This window comes from Myxine glutinosa, chromosome 1 (assembly GCF_964187855.1).
Source record: "Myxine glutinosa chromosome 1, kmMyxGlut1.1, whole genome shotgun sequence".
NCBI lineage: Eukaryota > Metazoa > Chordata > Myxini > Myxiniformes > Myxinidae > Myxine > Myxine glutinosa.
Window position 1 is genome coordinate 425,455,425 of NC_136261.1, and position 7,412 is coordinate 425,462,836.

Here is a 7,412-nt window from a genome sequence, read left to right on the forward strand (position 1 = left end):
TGTGAAGGAAACCACTTTTGCACTTGTATTAGTGTGGAAAAAACACTTTTTGCACTTGTGATAGTGTTGAAAAATCACTTTTGCACTTGTGTTAGTGTTGAAAAACCACTTTTCGCACTTGTGTTGGTGCAGGAAACCACTTTTGCACTTGTATTAGTGTGGAAAACCACTTTTCGCACTTGTGTTAGTGTTGAAAAACCACTTTTCGCACTTGTGTTGGTGCAGGAAACCACTTTTGCACTTGTATTAGTGTGGAAAAACCACTTTTCGCACATGTTTTAGTGCAGGAAACCACTTTTGCACTTGTATTAGTGTGGAAAAACACTTTTCGCACTTGTGTAGTGTTGAAAAACGACTTTTCGCACTTGTGTTGGTGCAGGAAACCACTTTTGCACTTGTATTAGTGTGGAAAACCACTTTTCGCACTTGTGTTAGTGTTGAAAAACCACTTTTGGCACTTGTGATAGTGTTGAAAAACCACTTTTCGCATTTGTGTTAGTGTTGAAAAACCACTTTTCGCACTTGTGTTGGTGCAGGAAACCACTTTTGCACTTGTATTAGTGTGGAAAACCACTTTTCGCACTTGTGTTAGTGTTGAAAAACCACTTTTCGCACTTGTGTTAGTGTTGAAAAACCACTTTTCGCACTTGTGTTGGTGCAGGAAACCACTTTTGCATTTGTTTTCGTGTGGAAAAAACACTTTTCGCACTTGTGTTAGTGTTGAAAAACCACTTTTCGCACTTGTGTTAGTGTTGAAAAACCACTTTTCGCACTTGTGTTAGTGTTGAAAACCACTTTTCGCACTTGTGTTGGTGCAGGAAACCACTTTTGCACTTGTATTAGTGTGGAAAACCACTTTTCGCACTTGTGTTAGTGTTGAAAAACCACTTTTCGCACTTGTGTTAGTGTTGAAAAACCACTTTTCGCACTTGTGTTAGTGTTGAAAAACCACTTTTCGCACTTGTGTTAGTGTTGAAAAAACACTTTTCGCACTTGTGTTAGTGTTGAAAAACCACTTTTCGCACTTGTGTTGGTGCAGGAAACCACTTTTGCACTTGTATTAGTGTGGAAAAACCACTTTTCGCACTTGTGTTAGTGTTGAAAAACGACTTTTCGCACTTGTATTGGTGCAGGAAACCACTTTTGCACTTGTGTTGGTGCAGGAAACCACTTTTGCACTTGTATTAGTGTGGAAAAAACACTTTTTGCACTTGTGATAGTGTTGAAAAACCACTTTTTGCACTTGTGATAGTGTTCAAAAACCACTTTACGCACTTGTGTTGGTGCAGGAAACCACTTTTGCACTTGTATTAGTGTGGAAAAACCACTTTTCGCACTTGTGTTAGTGTTGAAAAACCACTTCTCGCACTTGTGTTAGTGTTGAAAAACCACTTTTCGCACTTGTGTTGGTGCAGGAAACCACCTTTGCATTTGTTTTAGTGTGGAAAAAACACTTTTCGCACTTGTGTTAGTGTTGAAAAACCACTTTTCGCACTTGTGTTAGTGTTGAAAAACCACTTTTCGCACTTGTGTTGGTGCAGGAAACCACTTTTGCACTTGTGTTGGTGCAAGAAACCACTTTTGCACTTGTGTTAGTGTGGAAAAAACACTTTTCGCACTTGTGTTAGTGTTGAAAAACCACTTTTTGCACTTGTGTTGGTGCAGGAAACCACTTTTGCACTTGTATTAGTGTGGAAAAAACACTTTTTGCACTTGTGATAGTGTTGAAAAACCACTTTTCGCACTTGTGTTAGTGTTGAAAAACCACTTTTCGCACTTGTGTTGTTGCAGGAAACCACTTTTGCACTTGTATTAGTGTGGAAAAAACACTTTTTGCACTTGTGATAGTGTTGAAAAACCACTTTTCGCACTTGTGTTAGTGTTGAAAAACCACTTTTCGCACTTGTGTTCGTACAGGAAACCACTTTTGCACTTGTATTAGTGTGGAAAAAACACTTTTCGCACTTGTGTTAGTGTTGAAAAACCACTTTTCGCACTTGTGTTGGTGCAGGAAACCACTTTTGCACTTGTATTAGTGTGGAAAAAACACTTTTGCACTTGTTATAGTGTTGAAAAACCACTTTTCGCACTTGTGTTAGTGTTGAAAAACCACTTTTCGCACTTGTGTTGTTGCAGGAAACCACTTTTGCACTTGTATTAGTGTGGAAAAAACACTTTTTGCACTTGTGATAGTGTTGAAAAACCACTTTTCGCACTTGTGTTGGTGCAGGAAACCACTTTTGCACTTGTATTAGTGTGGAAAAACCACTTTTCGCACTTGTGTTAGTGTTGAAAAACCACTTTTCGCACATGTGTTTGTGTTGAAAAACCACTTTTCGCACTTGTGTTAGTGTTGAAAAACAACATTTCGCACTTGTGTTGGTGCAGGAAACCACCTTTGTACTTGTATTAGTGTGGAAAAAACACTTTTTGCACTTGTGATAGTGTTGAAAAACCACTTTTCGCACTTGTGTTAGTGTTGAAAAACCACTTTTCGCACTTGTGTTGGTGCAGCAAACCACTTTTGCACTTGTATTAGTGTGGAAAAAACAATTTTGCACTTGTGATAGTGTTGAAAAACCACTTTTCGCACTTGTGTTAGTGTTGAAAAACCACTTTTCGCACTTGTGTTTGTGAAGGAAACCACTTTTGCACTTGTATTAGTGTGGAAAAAACACTTTTTGCACTTGTGTTAGTGTTGAAAAACCACTTTTTGCACTTGTGTTAGTGTTGAAAAACCACTTTTCGCACTTGTGTTGGTGCAGGAAACCACTTTTGCACTTGTATTAGTGTGGAAAACCACTTTTCGCACTTGTGTTAGTGTTGAAAAACCACTTTTCGCACTTGTGTTGGTGCAGGAAACCACTTTTGCACTTGTATTAGTGTGGAAAAACCACTTTTCGCACATGTTTTAGTGCAGGAAACCACTTTTGCACTTGTATTAGTGTGGAAAAACACTTTTCGCACTTGTGTAGTGTTGAAAAACGACTTTTCGCACTTGTGTTGGTGCAGGAAACCACTTTTGCACTTGTATTAGTGTGGAAAAAACACTTTTCGCACTTGTGTTTGTGTTGAAAAACCACTTTTCGCACTTGTGTTAGTGTTGAAAAACCACTTTTCGCACTTGTGTTGGTGCAGGAAACCACTTTTGCACTTGTGTTGGTGCAGGAAACCACTTTTGCACTTGTGTTAGTGTGGAAAAAACACTTTTCGCACTTGTGTTAGTGTTGAAAAACCACTTTTTGCACTTGTGTTGGTGCAGGAAACCACTTTTGCACTTGTATTAGTGTGGAAAAAACACTTTTTGCACTTGTGATAGTGTTGAAAAACCACTTTTCGCACTTGTGTTAGTGTTGAAAAACCACTTTTCGCACTTGTGTTGGTGCAGGAAACCACTTTTGCATTTGTATTAGTGTGGAAAAACCACTTTCGCACTTGTGTTAGTGTTGAAAAACCACTTTTCACACTTGTGTTAGTGTTGAAAAACCACTTTTCGCACTTGTGTTGGTGCAGGAAACCACTTTTGCACTTGCATTAGTGGGGAAAAAACACTTTTCGCACTTGTGTTGGTGCAGGAAACCACTTTTGCACTTATGTTAGTATTGAAAAACCACTTTTCGCACTTGTGTTGGTGCAGGAAACCACTTTTGCACTTGTATTAGTGTGGAAAAACCTCTTTTTGCACTTGTGTTTGTGTTGAAAAACCACTTTTCGCACTTGTGTTGGTGCAGGAAACCACTTTTGCACTTGTATTAGTGTGGAAAAAACACTTTTTGCACTTGTGATAATGTTGAAAAACCACTTTTCGCACTTGTGTTAGTGTTGAAAAACCACTTTTCGCACTTGTGTTGGTGCAGGAAACCACTTTTGCACTTGTATTAGTGTGGAAAAACCACTTTTCGCACTTGTGTTAGTGTTGAAAAACCACTTTACGCACTTGTGTTGGTGCAGGAAACCACTTTTGCACTTGTATTAGTGTGGAAAACCACTTTTTGCACTTGTGTTAGTGTTGAAAAACCACTTTTCGCACTTGTGTTAGTGTTGAAAAACCACTTTTCGCACTTGTGTTGGTGCAGGAAACCACTTTTGCACTTGTGTTAGTGTTGAAAAACCACTTTTCGCACTTGTGTTAGTGTTGAAAAACCACTTTACGCACTTGTGTTGGTGCAGGAAACCACTTTTGCACTTGTATTAGTGTGGAAAAAACACTTTTTGCACTTGTGATAGTGTTGAAAAACCACTTTTTGCACTTGTGATAGTGTTGAAAAAACACATTTCGCACTTGTGTTAGTGTTGAAAAACCACTTTTTGCACTTGTGTTGGTGCAGGAAACCACTTTTGCACTTGTATTAGTGTGGAAAAAACACTTTTCGCACTTGTGTTAGTGTTGAAAAACCACTTTTTGCACTTGTGTTGGTGCAGGAAACCACTTTTGCACTTGTATTAGTGTGGAAAAACCACTTCGCACTTGTGTTAGTGTGAAAAACCAATTTTCGCACTTGTGTTTGTGTTGAAAAAAACCACTTTTCGCACTTGTGTTGGTGCAGGAAACCACTTTTGCACTTGTATTAGTGGGGAAAAACCACTTTTCGCACTTGTGTTGGTGCAGGAAACCACCTTTGCATTTGTTTTAGTGTGGAAAAAACACTTTTCGCACTTGTGTTAGTGTTGAAAACCCACTTTTCGCACTTGTGTTAGTGTTGAAAAACCACTTTTCGCACTTGTGTTGGTGCAGGAAACCACTTTTGCACTTGTGTTGGTGCAGGAAACCACTTTTGCACTTGTGTTAGTGTGGAAAAAACACTTTTCGCACTTGTGTTCGTGTTGAAAAACTACTTTTTGCACTTGTGTTGGTGCAGGAAACCACTTTTGCACTTGTATTAGTGTGGAAAAAACACTTTTTGCACTTGTGATAGTGTTGAAAAACCACTTTTCGCACTTGTGTTAGTGTTGGAAAACCACTTTTCGCACTTGTGTTGGTGCAGGAAACCACTTTTGCATTTGTATTAGTGTGGAAAAACCACTTTCGCACTTGTGTTAGTGTTGAAAAACCACTTTTCACACTTGTGTTAGTGTTGAAAAACCACTTTTCGCACTTGTGTTGGTGCAGGAAACCACTTTTGCACTTGCATTAGTGGGGAAAAAACACTTTCGCACTTGTGTTGGTGCAGGAAACCACTTTTGCACTTATGTTAGTATTGAAAAACCACTTTTCGCACTTGTGTTGGTGCAGGAAACCACTTTTGCACTTGTATTAGTGTGGAAAAACCTCTTTTTGCACTTGTGTTTGTGTTGAAAAACCACTTTTCGCACTTGTGTTGGTGCAGGAAACCACTTTTGCACTTGTATTAGTGTGGAAAAAACACTTTTTGCACTTGTGATAGTGTTGAAAAACCACTTTTCGCACTTGTGTTAGTGTTGAAAAACCCACTTTTCGCACTTGTGTTGGTGCAGGAAACCACTTTTGCACTTGTATTAGTGTGGAAAAACCACTTTTCGCACTTGTGTTAGTGTTGAAAAACCACTTTACGCACTTGTGTTGGTGCAGGAAACCACTTTTGCACTTGTATTAGTGTGGAAAACCACTTTTTGCACTTGTGTTAGTGTTGAAAAACCACTTTTCGCACTTGTGTTAGTGTTGAAAAACCACTTTTCGCACTTGTGTTGGTGCAGGAAACCACTTTTGCACTTGTGTTAGTGTTGAAAAACCACTTTTCGCACTTGTGTTAGTGTTGAAAAACCACTTTACGCACTTGTGTTGGTGCAGGAAACCACTTTTGCACTTGTATTAGTGTGGAAAAAACACTTTTTGCACTTGTGATAGTGTTGAAAAACCACTTTTTGCACTTGTGATAGTGTTGAAAAAACACATTTCGCACTTGTGTTAGTGTTGAAAAACCACTTTTTGCACTTGTGTTGGTGCAGGAAACCACTTTTGCACTTGTATTAGTGTGGAAAAAACACTTTTCGCACTTGTGTTAGTGTTGAAAAACCACTTTTTGCACTTGTGTTGGTGCAGGAAACCACTTTTGCACTTGTATTAGTGTGGAAAAACCACTTTCGCACTTGTGTTAGTGTTGAAAACCAATTTTCGCACTTGTGTTTGTGTTGAAAAACCACTTTTCGCACTTGTGTTGGTGCAGGAAACCACTTTTGCACTTGTATTAGTGGGGGAAAAACCACTTTTCGCACTTGTGTTGGTACAGGAAACCACTTTTGCACTTGTATTAGTGTTGAAAAACCACTTTTTGCACTTGTGTTTGTGTTGAAAAACCACTTTTCGCACTTGTGTTGGTGCAGGAAACCACTTTTGCACTTGTGTTAGTATTGAAAAACCACTTTTCGCACTTGTGTTGGTGCAGGAAACCACTTTTGCACTTGTATTAGTGTGGAAAAACCTCTTTTTGCACTTGTGTTTGTGTTGAAAAACCACTTTTCGCACTTGTGTTGGTGCAGGAAACCACTTTTGCACTTGTATTAGTGTGGAAAAAACACTTTTTGCACTTGTGATAGTGTTGAAAAACCACTTTTCGCACTTGTGTTAGTGTTGAAAAACCACTTTTCGCACTTGTGATAGTGTTGAAAAACCACTTTTCGCACTTGTGATAGTGTTGAAAAAACACTTTTCGCACTTGTGTTAGTGTTGAAAAACCACTTTTCGCACTTGTGTTAGTGTTGAAAAACCACTTTTCGCACTTGTGTTAGTGTTGAAAAACCACTTTTCGCACTTGTGTTAGTGTTGAAAAACAACTTTTCGCACTTGTGTTGGTGCAGGAAACCACTTTTGCACTTGTATTAGTGTGGAAAAACCACCTTTCGCACTTGTGATAGTGTTGAAAAACCACTTTTCGCACATGTGTTAGTGTTGAAAAACCAATTTTCGCACTTGTGTTAGTGTTGAAAAACAACTTTTCGCACTTGTGTTGGTGCAGGAAACCACTTTTGCACTTGTATTAGTGTGGAAAAAACACTTTTCGCACTTGTGTTATTGTTGAAAAACCACTTTTCGCACTTGTGTTAGTGTTGAAAAACAACTTTTCGCACTTGTGTTGGTGCAGGAAACCACTTTTGCACTTGTATTAGTGTGGAAAAACCACTTTTCGCACTTGTGTTATTGTTGAAAAACCACTTTTCGCACTTGTGTTAGTGTTGAAAAACAACTTTTCGCACTTGTGTTGGTGCAGGAAACCACTTTTGCACTTGTATTAGTGTGGAAAAACCACCTTTCGCACTCGTGATAGTGTTGAAAAACCACTTTTCGCACATGTGTTAGTGTTGAAAAACCACTTTTCGCACTTGTGTTAGTGTTGAAAAACCACTTTTCACACTTGTGTTGGTGCAGTAAACCACTTCTGCACTTGTATTAGTGTGGAAAACCACTTTTCGCACTTGTGTTAGTGTTGAAAAACCAC